Below are 15,918 nucleotides of genomic sequence, written 5' to 3' on the forward strand. Positions count from 1 at the left end.
TTCGGTGTTTTTCAAAAACAGCTAAGCGATAGTCCTTTACGCTGTTATAAAGTTATTGACGAAAATTTTTACCTCTCCGAGGGGACTTTGTTCCCTAGAAGGGGTTATACAACCACCCTGTCTGTCTGTCTGTGGGTCTGTCTGTCAGGCCTGCGAACGTGTTCGCATTTTCGGGGCAAAGGGTAATCACTGCGTACCCAGTTTCTTAGAATCAGGGAAAAGGTTTTTCCAAAAGCGCCTTCTTTTTGTCATTAGGTGTAGTATAATTTTTTAATCGGCCGGGATCCGAACCCGAGCCCTCTTGCACGACAAGTGAGTGTTGTACCGCAGAACCACGGATAAAGTTACGCTTCACTGAACTCTTCCGAGGAGAGGTATATTTTGGCTTGCCAACTTGTTATTCCTGACACGCAAAACTTTTACTGAGAGCAAGTCGCGAGATAAACTCTAAAACGGGCTTCGGCAACGTTTTATGTCCGCTCGTCCTCGTGTCACACGTAGCCTTTATCAGCATCTCGTTAGGGAGCGATTGTTTTACCTTGATGACGTTACTTCGTGAAATATTTCCCAAAGATACATTGAAGGACATTATAGACTTACGCAATTACTAGACGATATATGGTGTTTGAAATTAATCGATAGAAGCGTTTTTCACAAAAACGTGGTAATCTTATCTGTTGGCCCCTTAAAAGATAACGTCGGAACTAAGGGTGTACTTCGGTGTAGCATGATGCGGGAAAGCGAGGCGGCCAGCACAATTAAACATTTTGGATGTCTGCCGCTAATGCCGGAGGCACTGCTCTATCACATTATACAGGATGTTTGAAATTGATCGATATAAGTGTTTTAGCAAAAACTATGTATTGTAGAAGGGGGTGTTCGATGATTAGTAATCGTTTTAAATTTCAATTTTCACCAAAATGGGGGCATTTTTCGTGGTTTTGGAAAAAATTATTTTTCACTGCTAGGTTGCAGACAAAAAGTTTCAAAGAGAAAGTGAAAGAGCAGATTCTAATAGGGTAGAATAATCTTGGTTTGGTTAAAATCCGCCTATTTTTCAAATTAAGTACGAGGCCATGAAAAAAACCAGTTGATCGTAGGAAGCAATAGCTTTTTATTCCATTTATTTTAAACGAAAATTGGCCAGTATGTTTCTATGATGCAATTAAATTAATTTAGAAGAAACCACCTATTAACTGTGAGAAGGATGATAAAATACGCGAAAAAGTAGATTAGTCCATAATTAAAAGGGATAATATAGCTAAATCCTAAACAAATTTGAAGAAATTAAAAAACTGACTAATAACTCGTACCAATAGGTCTTCGAGCAAACAAAAAACGCGAAACTCGAATCAAATAGATCTTCGAGTAATAAACTAAATTAAAAATTATTTAATTAAAATTAAAATTAATTAAATTAAAATTAAAATGAATTATATTAAATTAAAATTAATTTAGTTAATTACTCGAAGATCTATTTGATCCGAGTTTCGCGTTTTTTGTTTGCTCGAAGACCTATTGGTACGAGTTATTAGTCAGTTTTTTAATTTCTTCACATTTGTTTAGGATTTAGCTATATTATCCCTTTTAATTATGGACTAATCTACTTTTTCGCGTATTTTGTCAATTAAATTCATTAACCACTTGGAATGTCCGAAGAAATAACATTTGACATTTGTAAATGAAATTAAGAAAAAGCTTAGACCTAAAGTCATCTGTTTGTTTACTTACGTTTACTCTTTAAAAAGTTACCAGTTAGTATTGAAAGCTGTACCACTATCGCAGCTGACGGCGGTATACTTGAAGCGCATTTATAAACTAATTTTGTTTTTTGAAATCCCAAGTGGTTTATTCCAACATATAAACATTTTGCCTGTTTTCGATTAGTTATGTGCTTTTCCTTACGCGCGGTAAAACGTTTGTATAAAGTCTTACGCAATCAAATTGCTTCGACGTGGCCCAAGTGAAATCAGGCCAAGTAAATATAGAAACCCTCCACTTTGTTACAATAAAAGCTTTTATTTTACAAAAGTAAAGTTTACTCATTTTCATGTACAAGACAGTCCAATCACACTTGAACGTTTAGTCTCATGATTAATTCATAGCGTATTTTTCATTGCCGCGTTTACATTCTATATTGAAATAACGGCGTTTAACTATACAATACTTTAGCCTAAGCATTAGAAAACAATTATATTACGCACTAGTCTACTCCCATTTACTGTACGTAATCCACATCTGGGGAAACGTTGCTAAAAAACACATAAACACTTTCTGAGTTTAAGAAAAAGGCCAAGGAATATGTTTTGCAATTTTATTTTTTCCCGTTAAAACTTACTAATATTATTGTTCTATTTACAAAATGTTAAATTAGATAAATGAATTACTATTTATTGTAAACTACTGTATAAATATTTGTCTACAGAGGCCTATAAGTCAGCCCTGACTTCGCCTCAAATAATTGTATAAAATATATTTGTTACTCAAAAGAAATAAATTAAAATTGAAAATGAAATTGAAATTGAGATTCCAATGGTGCAAAAATTATTCCCCGCAAAGCATTATTTATAAAGTTAATTAAAAATTGCCAAAGACTATACATTGGCGCCTCACGGCGCCGCGCACTGGATTCGCTCGAGCGATGGGGGCCGGACCGGTACCCCCCAGCCCCGTTCCTATAATCATCATGGGTGCATATATAAACCCCATTAAATATATCTCCTTAAGTATAAATTCCCGAAAAATAATGTTTCGCATTAAAAACAAAAGGATTACAATAATGCAAAATGTTTTAACCGCAACTTATTATTTAGAAAGATATGATAAATGTAACGTTGTTACTTGCCATCAATTTTTACCAAGGAAAATATGACATATTTCGAGATTTTGTACGTGAAACTAAAAGTAAAACTGAACTCTTAATCGAAGTATTGGCGACTCACGGCGCCGCGCACTCACTTCGCTCGAGCGCTGGGCGCGCGGCGCCATCCCAGCCCCATTCTTGCTAATCAAGCTGTGCCATCTATAACGCGACCTAGAGAACAGTACCTAGTATAGTCTCTTGTGGTGCGAATTAAACAAGGAAGAGCGACTGAGAGATGAATCGATCCCACACGAAGGAGTTTTGCCTCCTCTTGGATCCATATATACAAATTTCAACTTTCTAGAAAAATCACTTTTTCGACCAAAAAAACACCCTGTATATCGATGTGGAACTAAAAAGTCGGCCCAGGCCGTAATATTAGTTCCACATCGGTATATTCGGTTGGGGAAACCAATTCACTCTTAGTAGACACAGGTAGGCAAACTAATACAAAAGCTGTTGATGCTACGTGATTTATTATCGTTTGAAAGGTAATGAGGTTCACGTTTAGAATTATGATACCTTACGTAAAATTCTCCATTTAGTAGTAAAAATTTAAGTAAACAGTTAAAACTTGAGAGAGATACTGGTACATAAGTTACTGGTCAAAGACTATATATACACTTCGTTTACTAGACAGGCTTATCCATACAAAAACCTTGTTAATACTATTGCAGCGCGGAAGAAGACTTTGACCAGCCATTATAGGCGTCCCTGAAAGCAGTCTGAAATAGAACGTTGCAATAACTGTCTCACGCATGGCACTATACCTAATATAACCAACTAGTTAATGACAATAATAACCAATTATACGTTGACTACATAATAATTTGCCTTTATTAGTACGGCCTAGTGTCTATAGAAGAAGGCTTTAAAAAAAAACATTACATCAATTTAAGATTCTCTAGTGTGTATGCCTAAGGAACTAACAATTTGTAAGAAACTCGGTCTTACACACAAACACTCATCTTTATATATTAGAAGAAGATAAGCCTTTCTATAAAGTCATTACGCTTGCCGAACTTGTTTTAATGTATCGCTTTCGTCACGAGATACGTAGGAGTTCAGTTCAGGTTTGAAGGTTAGATCTTTATAAAAAGTGCGACTCGTCGGATTTTAATTCGTGTCTTGTTCAACTTGTTAAAACGTTCCACGCGCTCTTTAATGTTTTAGCGTAAATGGCTCGTGCATTTTTTTTAGTTCAGGAAGCACGCGCGAAATCACTCGAGCCCATTTACGGTAAAATATCAAGAGGCGCGCGTGGAACTTTAAACAAGTTGAATAATACATAATTAGAGTTTATGCTAGCTTCTATAGCGGATATACCTAATTATTAAATTAATTCAATCAATTATAGTTGTTTTGGCGACCGTAACCGTCGAAAACCACAGACGATGAGATAGTATACCAATTGTGGTCGACCTAAGTGGAAAACTGTAGATTCCTATAGCGGACAAACATATATATATATACCAATAAATTAAAAAATTAAGATAGGCCTATCTAATATTTAAAGATGAATGTTTGTTTGTTTGTTTTAATATATATATATATATATATATATATATATATATATATATATATATATATATATATATATATATATATATATATATATATTAATTTATTGGTGTAAAGTGGATTTGGCAGAACCTTATTTCTCACCCTGTCTGGGAAACTTTTCTCTGTCCCTGGTCATTCCTCATTAGTTTTGCGCCGTCTGCGTCTCCGCATTATTTTTGTGCATTCAAATTTAAATAAAAATTTAGTTTTGTTCTTAAAGCCAATTTTAAATTTTAAACTTAAGCAAGATACATTTTTCGAAAACGTTGTCCACCCCTTTAGTAAAGATTAGTTGCGTGTTAATGTTTCATTTTTACCTCTCCGAGGGGACTATGTCCTCTAAGAGGGGTTTTACAATCACCGTGTCTGTCTGTCTGTATAGCTTTGGGCTACTCTGGTGGCGATGCTGGTCGTCACCAGGGTACCCGGGTGAAACTTTTTATAGCTCTATCGTTCGAATTGAAGTGACCGCGCAACGGACGGTCATTGGGAAGGGGTTGTCATAGATGACCTTGTGGCCAATGGTATCCTGGGTTTTCCCCTCCCCTTTATTATTCTCTCTCTCCGTTCTCTCACTGTTGAGATTAGCGAGTCATCAATTTCTTTGTATTATGCCATCGCGAGTCCCCTTTAACCCTTTATTTTCCCTATGCGTTTATTGTCAGTCCGAACTGAGGGTTGCCAATTATCTGGTTCGGAGAAATTCTCCGTTGTAGTATATTTTAAGAAATTTCGATAGTTTATTGTTTGAATGCCTGGCGACTTGATGGCGCCAGGTTTGACATTATTTTTAAGCAGTGATTTATTGGAGACGATCCCGCTTAAGGGAACTGAAAGATGGAAACGAACATCATGTCGCCATCGTGATGATTGGTTGGGTCCGGCCAGGTTGACTGGTCTCGAGCCTGTTGATTGGGGTGGAAGTTCGCGCCACCGAAAACCACGTGACGAGGCCATGAACAAAACCGGGGTGTTGGCGCAAGACTTGACCGGGTCTCACGGAGACACCGAGACCACGAGAGTGACCGGAGCAAAAACCTCCGCGGCCACAAGTGGCGGTCGGTCAGACCTATTCCGGGAGTCACCGACGTGAAATAAGTTAACTCGCGCCTAAATGACCTCCGAGTGCTAAACCGGCGAATCTACGGAGACAGAAAAGTCGCCAAGTGTGTGCGTTGTGCGGATTGAAACGCGACCGTATGGTCCGAGGACGAGTACGGGCTTAAAAGCCGACGATATGGACCTTGAACCGGACCCTTTAAATAAGTATCCAAATTTACTGAACTTTGTTTGTAATCATCTGTTTTGTAACATAAGCGTCAAATTTCAATGTCTTAAATCGATTAACATAATTATTTTTATTCGTAATCATTAAACTTTCTTTTGTTAATTATATTTATGGCAACTCTCAATCATTTAATTTCAAGCATTACCCCTAGAGACCCTAATAAACCTCGCTAACCCCACCAGTAAAGTTACGCGATAGGGATGTTGGGAGTTTGAAGTTTTTTGTTCCCACTATTTTACCTTAGGTAATAAAACTTAAGTAGGTCCTGGAATTAGTGAGGGAGAGCGGTTATCGGCGGACTGAAACACCGATCGGTTTGGTGTGAGACGAACCGACTCTAACGCTTTTTCGAATTTTCTTTATTTTTACTAAGCCTAACGGAAAACAAGTCCCTTTTGAAAAAAGATTTATCACGAGATACAAATTTTAAAACGTCTTTTCTCGAGCTACAGCAATTCGCATCTAACAATAAAAAATAAAACTCTTCTTTAAGAAACACGTACAGTTTTCACGCGCTGCATTCTATTATATTCTACACTTATATTTCTATTTACAAATGCTACAAATAAACGTTTATAATACAATTTTACTATATTACTATTTGTTTTCTAATGACTTCACGATACCAATTTTCTAATGATACTATATATATTTTTTATTTTACACTCCCGCCCGAAATGCGACTAGCATTTCTCAGTTAATTAGATTGTTCTTCCGTTTCTCCTATTTCTAATTTGTATAATAACTGAATTGGTCTTCTCAAAAGAGAACCATTTGCGGTTCTCACGAGACAAGACCTAGTTTTTCCGTCGCGCCTGATTTGGTTTTCTACAACTACAGCCATTTTCCACATGTGTTTAGATAATTTGTCATCATGAACTAATATGACGTCGTTCACTTTGAAGCAGGTTTCATTTTTAGTCGGAGGAGTGTGATGGGCGGAGCGTAGCTCCATTAAATATTCAGATTTCCAGCGACCGCATAACCGTTCCATAAGAATGAGACGACGACGTTCTCTCTTCAATATCTCTCCTCGAGTTTGCGTTTCGAAATTTATTTTAACCCTTTGCGATGGCAGAGTTGTCAATCGTTGCCCTATCAGTAGATGAGCTGGGGTTAGAGGTTCTGGTTCCCCCGCATCTGAAGATGTATAGGTCAAAGGTCTTGAATTAATAACAGCTTCTACTTCCGCTAATACTGTTTGCATCTCAGGATAGTCTAATGTGGTTTTGCCTAGTCCTTTTTTGAGCGTAGTTTTGGTCGAACGTATTAATCGCTCGAAAAAGCCGCCCCACCAAGGGGCTCTTTCCGCGTTGAATCTCCAGGTGATTCCGTGGTTAGCGCAATAATTTTCTACCTCCGGTTTGTTTATGTTTTTAAAGATTATTTGAAGTTCAGAATCCGCTTTTACGAAACTCTTAGCATTGTCCGAGATTACTAAACTTGGAAGTCCTCTCTTGGCCACGAATCGACGAAAGGCCAGTAAAAAAATCTCTGGTTGATTGAGTTTGGACCAGTTCTAAATGTACCGCTCTGACAGCGGCACACGTAAAGAGACAAACGTATGACTTTTCCAAGTCCTTGTCATTATTTCTGCCTTTTATGAACAATGTCCCACAAAAATCAATTCCTACGACAGTAAAAGCCTCCGAGACACAGCTTCGGCCCGCTGGAAGAGGAGCGAATGGCATTTCGCCTGGTTTTGACTGATATTTTTTACATGTTGTACAATCGTTTACAACCTTTTTTACCAGTTGCTTACCGGCGGGAATCCAGTACCTCGTACGTAATTGCGTGAATGTAGCTTGAACACCTCTGTGAATGACCCGTTTGTGGCATTCTTCGGCTATAAGATAAGCTAGTCTTTGGTCCTTGTTGAGAATTGCGGGATGTTTCTCCTCGTAGCTCAGTTCGGACTGTTCCAACCTACCACCTACGCGAATTAACCCATCAGGTCCTAACGTTGGTGTCAGCGATAGAATTTTTGAATTTGAAGGAATTTTATCGTTATTTTTTAGAGCTCGACTTTCAGCCGGATACTCCTTGAGCTGAGCAGATTTTACCCATAGTTTTTCGGCGTTGTTTAGTTCGTTTGCGGTTAAAGGACCGCGTAATTTTTCTTTCTTCTTCCATTTGTTAACGACTCGTAACAACATTGCAGAAATTCGCAGCGGTTTTCTCCAGGTACTAAATTTGTTTAAGTCGATTAAACTTTGAAGGTCTAAAGTTTCTACTACTTGGATAGCCAATACGATTGTTTTGCGTTTCTCCAGTTCCAAGACTTCTCGCGGAATTTTTTCCACCGGATTTTTTGGCCAATTTTCTTGACCCATTACCAGCCACGTCGGACCAGAGAACCAGGCGTCTCCTTCGATCAATTTCTGGACTTCGATTCCTCTTGACAGGAGATCAGCTGGGTTTTGACTGCCGGGGCAATGCGACCAACTTTGCGGATCCGATACGCGTTGGATTTCGGTGACTCTGTTTGAGACGAAAGGAAGCCAGGTTTTGGGGTTATCTTTGATCCAATGAAGCGCTATAGTTGAGTCACTCCACATGTTAATGATTAGATTTCCTTTATCGAAAACGCTTTTGATGTGGTTGACGAGTTGGGCTCCAATCAGACACGCTAACAATTCCAATCGAGGAAGTGATAATTCGGGTTGCCTCTTCTTCAATGGCGCAACCTTGGCCTTTGCAGTAACGAATGATACTCCAGTTTTACCGCTTTCTGTTTCGTACCTGACGTAAATTACGGCTCCGTACGCTTTGATACTACTGTCACAGAAAACGTGTAGTTGTTGGGATTTTATTTTATCTTGATAGTAGTATCTCGGTAATTTCAGCTTCTTTAGATCCTTCATCTCGTTACTCCATTTTTCAAACTCGTTTACTATGTCGACTGTCATCCCAAGTTTTCTCTAGAGCCCACAGTTTTTGAAACAGGATCTTCGCCCGTATGGTATACGGTGCAAGAATTCCGATTGGGTCGAATATTTGCGCGACCGTACTAAGGATGAAACGTTTACTTCGTTTGGGATTTTTCAAAGTGTCCAGGATGTTACTGAGATCGAAAGTAATGACGTCTTGGTTGTTTTCCCATTGCAGTCCCAATACTTTAAGAGACGCGTTTGATTCGCCAGAATTTTCTTCCATTGTAAAGTTTTCGTCATCTTTCCATTTTTTCTCCAATGTTTTTGAGTTTGATTTCCACTTTCTAAGATGCATTCCTGCCTCCTTCATAATTTGATTGGCGCCTGAAGACATTTCATAGGCTTTATCGTCATCGTCATTTCCGGATACCCAGTCGTCCACGTAGATATCGTTAGATAGGGATATGACTTTTTCTTTAGTTTGATCGTATTTTTTTAAATGTAGTTTTATTGTAGCTGCCAAAAGGAATGGTGAACTTGTAACTCCGAACGCGGCCCTTGTTACTCGAAACACCTGAAACTGATCTCTTTTGAATTTACCACCTTCTTCAATGACCCATAGGAATCTTAGACAATCTCGATCTTCCTTCTTTAATTCCACCTGCAGGAAAGCTTTCTCGAGGTCTGATATTACGGCTATGGCGTGTTTTCGAAAGCGTAACCATAATTTAAGCAGCTCAGGATTTAAATTTGGACCAGATGCCAGGCAATCATTTAGGGAGGTTCTCCAACGGCGTGGGCTGACGCGTCGTACACGATTCGAAGTTTGGTTGTGCTACTTGATTCTCTTTTGACTCCTTGGTGTGGAAGATAAAATGTTCCTGGAGTGTCTGGAGTCTCTACGATTTCAATGATTCCAATGTCCTTTTGTTCCATAATGATACTTTTGTAGGTTTCATAATATTCTCTATTTGCTTCAAATTGTTTGATTAAACTTCCCATTCGCTTTGTTGCTACGCTTAAGTTGTTCTTTAGAGTTGAATTTTCGACGAGCCAAGGTAGTTTAACCTGATAACGTTCGCCTTGAAAGGTGGCATTGTTTTGAAACTCTTCCATAATTTTATTGTTTGTCGGAACTTGGTCCTCGTTTGAATCGATACCTAGCGACTCCAGCTCCCAAAACTTTTTGATCGTATCCGATATCAATCTTTCTTCAACACTGACTCGTAGCACTTGCACCACTTCATAATTCCCAATTCCAGTTTGATTTACGTTGATGGGTCCCAGTAGAGTCCAGCCTAGTTTTGTTTCCTGCGCCACTAACGAAGGGCTTAACCTTTGCATATTGCTAGTTACGAATTCCCAGTAGAAATCGCTTCCAATGAGAACGTCTACCTTGTAAGCACCTTTTGGACCTTGTCCAAATTCATCCGCCAATTGATAATTGTTTGCTTCCACGAATTTCTTCATTGCTTCACAGCTCACATTGGCGACCGCTTGACAAATATAAGGTACCTCAATAGCCACTACTTCGATTTTGGTTCCCTTTGGATTGACGTTTTCCAATGTCAACAATACTTTTCTACTTCGAGATGACTCAGGTGTCTCGTTCCCAAAATTGTTTATAGCTATTGAGGCAATTCCTATCACTGGCAGATTGAGTTGACGCGAGACGCTTTCATCAAAGATAATTTAAACTCGTACCCTAGATTCGAATACTGAGAGCTTTCACATTGACGGTTTTGTTACGAAGCGTTTACCCTTTTCCGGCACGTGACCTCAGAAAAATCGGGCTCCATCGGTTGTGGCACGGCCAACTTCGATCACGCGCTGCCGCGCTATATAGCGCGTGATCGAAGTTGGCCGTGGTTGCGGTAAGGCGCAAACCATGGAGCGAATTTTTTCTGAGTTCCGGCGGGAAGTGGGTAAACGCTATCGGCAACGCAAGAGAGAGTGATTTCGAATCTAGGGTACGAGTTTAAATTATCTTTGCTTTCATGGACAAAGGTGGCTTCACTCCCTCCATCCAGCAAGCATCTTACGCGCGACACCTTGTTTGAAAGGTTGTCTCGGGGGTTTGATTTACCGTAACTGAGGCGCATGTTTTGTTTTCTGTGCTGAAATTCTCGTCGGTACGTTTTAGTTTTTCTTCTGATTTTGGTTTCGATTTCGGTGCCCCTTTGTTGGCGTTGCTTGATGGACATACGGCCATATTGTGGTTTTTGTGACAAATTCGACACGATCTAAATGTTGAAGGACAAACCCTCGCGTTGTGATTCCTTTTTAGGCAATTAAAACATCTTCGATCCTTGCTGATTTTTTCTCGTTTCGTGTCAATGGAATGCGCGGAGCAAATTACGCAACGCTTTTAAATCTCTAACTTTCGTAACTGGCTCTAATTTTAACATTAACTTTTGATGGTGCAGTATCATTTGATCTGTCCGGCCGTAGGTATCTTTCAACAATTTAACAGCTTCGTCGTAAGAGCCATCAGAAACGTCAGCTTCATAACTCGATATTAAATTTTTAGCTTCACCTGATAGATATGATATCAAATAGTTGAACTTTTCTACTTTAGGAAGGTTGGTTTTATCAACCGCCGCTTGATATCTGCTCCAAAACCCGTTGAATTTCAGAATGTCTCCATCAAAGATTGGCATTTTGAGTTCGGGAAGCTTGGTCACCGAAGGAACTTGACAGATGGTCATATTTTGACCCATACTAGCTGTTGCGATGTTATTATTTGGATCGTGAACTTGGCTAGCGTTGATAGCTCGCGTTGCTGCCTCCTTTATTCTCCGGTTAGCTCTTGATTTTGCGATGGTGATTATATCCACGTACTCGTCGGCGGCCTTTAACTCTCGTTGGAGTTCCTTTAGATTGAGCGTTTGATCTTGAACTTGTTCTTCCAACGAAGTCAGCGTTGGCTCTTTTCTGATCAGTATATTAAGGTGATCTTCGACATCAGCGACGTCCGAGTTAACATTATTGAGTAGATCCTCTATTTCCTTGATTACTTTATTTATTTGAGAACGAACTGTTTCTCTTTGTAGCTTAAGGCGTTGTAACTCCATCGGCTCACGTCGGTTTGGATTATCCCCCTCGGACTCTAAATCTTCTATGATAGCTGTTTCTCTAACTACTCCGAATTTTGAGGTTGATTTCGTTTTGTTTGACTTCTTTTCTTTGGCATTTTGTTGATTGATTTATTTCACTTCAATCAGTTGTCTCACTTGCGAACTAGTTATCGCGACGTTTGATCATCCTGGGTTTCGGCACCAAATGTTGGGAGTTTGAAGTTTTTTGTTCCCACTATTTTACCTTAGGTAATAAAACTTAAGTAGGTCCTGGAATTAGTGAGGGAGAGCGGTTATCGGCGGACTGAAACACCGATCGGTTTGGTGTGAGACGAACCGACTCTAACGCTTTTTCGAATTTTCTTTATTTTTACTAAGCCTAACGGAAAACAAGTCCCTTTTGAAAAAAGATTTATCACGAGATACAAATTTTAAAACGTCTTTTCTCGAGCTACAGCAATTCGCATCTAACAATAAAAAATAAAACTCTTCTTTAAGAAACACGTACAGTTTTCACGCGCTGCATTCTATTATATTCTACACTTATATTTCTATTTACAAATGCTACAAATAAACGTTTATAATACAATTTTACTATATTACTATTTGTTTTCTAATGACTTCACGATATCAATTTTCTAATGATACTATATATTTTTTTTATTTTACAAGGGAGGACCACGTAGGTGAAGTAAATGTAGGTTTGGTCGCCGGGTTTCCTTCGAGGGGCAGCTCACTCCAATGATTATTAGAACACCCCTCGTATGATTAAATCATGATTAGATTAGATTAAAATTAGATCTGTAGCTTTGGCTGTACAAAGATTAAAAATGATTAAATCATGACTAACTTTTTAATCATGATTATTAGGACACCTTGTAACAAAGTGATCTGCCCCTCGGTTTCCTTTAGGCTAGGAATAGCGACTTGGGTTTAGTAGAAAATCCCCTACACAATAAAAAAATTTCCAATAAATCTGAGTTGCAACCGTCGCGATGGTGAAAGTTAACGAAAAAAAAACCACCGAATACAACCCAACCGCAAATTTATCTTTTAACGCTCTCCGTCACACGGTGGTTTTGCCAACTTTTAAACTGAAAACGCGGTTTTTCGACTTTGCTCCGGTAACGCGTTCGCAGCACACAGACACACATAGACACACAGACAGACAGACCCGGTAATGGGAAAATCCCTCCTAGGGGTAAAAATTTCGAACAACATTACTAGCTGTATTGTACTCACGCGAAAATGTTTTTGAAAAATATAATTTTGTACTACTTAAAAATTATTGTAAAGAAGTATAATTGGAGAAATATGTCTACGATTTTACTAATTTACAGTAAACCTAGTGGAAAGAAATAAAAAAAAATGTAACGTATTGTTAAATGTTCATAAATATAGTTTTGGTATGATAAGTGTCAATGTATGCTTTAAACTATTTCTTTTCATTGTATATTTCTATATGTTAAAATACGTTCACTTTAAATTGATTATCGTTTCTGCTCTTAGTTTAACACCAGAATCAAAACTATTTTATACATAGTCTTGTAACCATAATTATAAATTCAAATTGGAAACAAATTCATATTTAGTGTTTCGTAATTTGAATTGAACTTATAAACAAAATCCGTTTTTTGTTGAAACCATTTAACAAAAATGTTAAAATATACTCAGATAGTTTTCCTCTAAACACTTTCTGTACAATCCTATGGACGATCTATCCTTTCTTGGGTGTAATGCAATGACACACGGTTATCAATATACCATTTTCTGTAACTGTACGTATATGAATGTTTAATAGAAAATTAAAATTGAACAAAATAATTTAACTTTTCATATTTCTATTTCCAACAATAATAACACTTGAATTGCCTCGAAAGTTTCTTTTTCCGTTGAGGCTATAATAGCCTCGTTCACACTAGGCCTTCAAATCGATTCAAAACGTTTTGCTCTACTCGTGTAAACACTTTCGCAATTCGATTTGAATCGCAATGGAAGAAAGTGTAGCTGTATCATCAAGTAAACGTAAGCGATTAAAAATAATTAAAAATTAATTTTATATTTTCTACGACCCACGTTTTTATGGGAGGTAAGTTTATCCACCTTTGTAGCTTTCTAGCCAGAGGCTGATGACTCTTCGTAATCGATGTCCAATCCTTTAGATTTGACTGTACTAAAGTGATTACGTAACCAATTACAGATATAGCACTGCCAAAGGCTGTACTCAGTTTAGTGGCGTAGCGATGGTATAGCAGACTAATTGAAATTAGGGGACCCTTTTCATTCCTGGTTTACTGGGGGGGGGGGGGGATAGTCGAGGAGCTAACGCTTGCCTATATACACCAAGTAGCTTCCACAAGCCTTCCTAGCGAGGGCAGTGTGTCAGAATTTATAGCCCTAGTAACAGAGACCATACCACCTGAGGTCTATCATCATAGTGCCCTACGCCAGCGTCCCACAGCCGGCACAAGTGACGACCCAGCCTGGGTAGTAGAACCCCACTACTGAAGGTCGCACCTTTGACGCAAGCCACTCAACCCAGCAGAAGGTGCAGCAATGGGTGGAAAAATCCTCACTTCGCACACAGCAGTGGGATTTAGAATGGATGCTATATAGCAACTCCAGCCGACACCCTACCTACGTAGGTAAGGAGCCAAGGAGCCAAACCCTTTGGAGAGAGCTCCTAAAGGGGAACGACGAGCACACAGCAGTCCAAGTAACCCAGCACAGCTGGCACCGGAGATCCCGGTGGGCCCCAAAAGGCCGGGAAACAGGACCGCCGTGCCCGCATATGGAGGCCCGCCGCCCCACAGCAGGCTACCCAATCCGCCGAGGCGACCAGTTTGCCTGGACCCTCTCCGTTAGCCTGAACCGAAGTTCAGTATCCAGCCCAAACCTGACCGAAGTCGGAGGTGGAGATAGGACCATTTGGACGGAGCTAATATCTCCCAGTGCGCCACCGCGAGGGCAGCAAGGAGTTATTTTAGTAATGGTGTTTCAACTTTTTCGGAATTTGGGGGTAAAACTCAATCAAACTAACTCCTCTCCGCCCCTCGCTCGGAAGGCTTGTGAAAGCTACTCGGTATAGTCTGAGTGCACCCTACCAAAAAAGAGATGTTATATTCCATTTAAATACGAAATATGAAGTATTTAAGATAGTTATAAGAACTTTACACTTGAGAGTAAAGCAATCTCATTGTGGAGCATATTTTAAATTCTTATTTTAGTACATCTCATAACCGAACTTTATAAATTTTTATTGGTTTTATGAACTTCATGCGCACTAGCTTAACATCGAATGAAAACGCTTTTAAACGTACACTTCGTTGCCTTAGTTTAAAAAAGTCGTATCTTGGGCTTTGTTAAAGCTAGAGTTACGATTTTTTAAACTAAGGTAACGACTTCATTATAGTCTTACACGTGACAGTTCTACGCTTTTCAATATCTTAGAATTGTAATTAAATATCAACAAATCAAACCACTATGAACAGTCCTCTTTCGCGAAAAGTGTTTCAAAGACACGTTTTGCTTTCCCTTCGTAACCCCTATTGACAGAAAGTGACAACACCATGTCGAAGAATTATATTCGACTTGTAACTGCTATAAAAATTATCAACACTGACAAAGCCAATTAGAAAAGCGAAGTTGAAATATTTAACTATCAATGGAGGCGTGACGTAGGGGAGAGCAAAATCGATGTTTGGGCCATTTTTAAAACATGGGCTGGGGGGATGGTGAACTTGCCTGAATAAAGGTTGAACATGGGTATTTAAGTGCGTTAAATTAGAAATATGGACTACCAAAAACATAGCCATAAAACTGACTACCAAAGTTCCTCCTTGAACCAGTTTATTTGTATAAAATCCTCAGTTGTTTTTATCGGTCAAAAGTTCATTTCGATTCCGAAAGCAAGTTATCGTGTGAGAAGCTAGGGAAAGTGATAGAAGAAACAACAATATGACGTAGTAAGTTAAAGAAAAAACGGACACTAAATAGCAAAAGACAGACCAACTAAAAAATTGCATTGCACGTAGTTACTTTAACTTCATATAATTTAATATTCCACGTGAATTTTAATTTATGCACGAATTGTGACAACAAAGCTTTGTAGAAGTTACCCCATTGTTCAATGTTCGAATAGAACTTTATAAAAAAAAACAATTTGCAGTATTTTATTGAAATTTTTGAAGATTGCAAATACCAAAAATGAATTCATGTAAGCTAAGAATACGCGGGGCAACTACACCCTAGTCT

This window comes from Leiobunum rupestre, chromosome 3 (assembly GCF_980474605.1).
Source record: "Leiobunum rupestre chromosome 3, qqLeiRupe1.1.hap1, whole genome shotgun sequence".
Classification (NCBI taxonomy): domain Eukaryota; kingdom Metazoa; phylum Arthropoda; class Arachnida; order Opiliones; family Sclerosomatidae; genus Leiobunum; species Leiobunum rupestre.